This window comes from Condylura cristata, unplaced genomic scaffold (genome assembly GCF_000260355.1).
Source record: "Condylura cristata isolate star-nosed mole 26May11 unplaced genomic scaffold, ConCri1.0 scaffold00022, whole genome shotgun sequence".
Classification (NCBI taxonomy): domain Eukaryota; kingdom Metazoa; phylum Chordata; class Mammalia; order Eulipotyphla; family Talpidae; genus Condylura; species Condylura cristata.
In genome coordinates this window covers 37,233,988-37,234,898 of record NW_004567123.1, presented here as the reverse complement: position 1 = coordinate 37,234,898, position 911 = coordinate 37,233,988, and positions in this window count along the sequence as shown.

The following is a 911-nucleotide window of genomic DNA, read 5'->3' as shown; positions in this document are numbered from 1 at the left end:
GCGCCACGGGGTCCCATCGCTCCGGGGTCCTCCCACCTTGCCCAGACCAAGGGCGCCCCGGGCTCACCTCCGAGCGGGGCTCTCCTCACCCCTTCCTCAGCCCTGCGCGGAGCCAGCGCTGTCCTCTGGGGCTTGTGCTGGACAGGGGCTCCCGAGTCGGTCCGGGCCCACAGCCCTCCGGGTCCTGACTTAGGTGCCCGGCCGGTGACGTGCTCCTGCTTCTCTTCCCTTCGAGCTAAAAGCTGCCCGAGACGCAAGCCCGCCCAGCCCCAGCGCTGCGTGGGTGTCGAGGGAACTTCACGCTCCCAGCAGCGAGGCCGGCCAGCCCTGGCCGCCACGTGGTGCCGCGCAGGCCACGCAGCCCCCAGGCCTGTCCCCAGGTCTGGGTGGGGAGCACGGACAGCCCCTCCCCGGCCAGCTCCGACTGTCCCACAGAGGGACTTCCCGGCTGCTGTGGCCGAGGCCCCCCTCAGGCCCAAACTCCCAGCCCCGCGGCGCCCCCGCGCGCGACCCCGCGCCGGCCTTCGGAGCCGTCACCTCTCCGGAGGGCCCCAGGCCCGTTTGACCCCGACCCCGGCCGCCATCGTGCTCGTCCTCGGCGGCCCCCAAAGCCGCCACCTGGAGGCGCCGAGCCGAGGGCCGGTGGTCCCCAGACGGATGTCTCCTCTGCCGGTCTCCGCGGTGGGCTCCGGCACAGCCCCGCATCAGCGTGCGCCCCCTCGTCCCCCCAGCCGCGGCTGCAGTCTCCCCCAGGTCCTGCCTGGCCTCACCGCCCCACCCTCCCCGCTGCCCCCGAGACAGCTCATGCCCGCGGCTGACCCTCCTGGCCGGCGCTCGCCCCACCGACCCTGCCGCTCCGCCCCCGCCGGCTTCGCGGCTTCTGAGGACCCAGCGCCGCCTCCTCTCCCGCC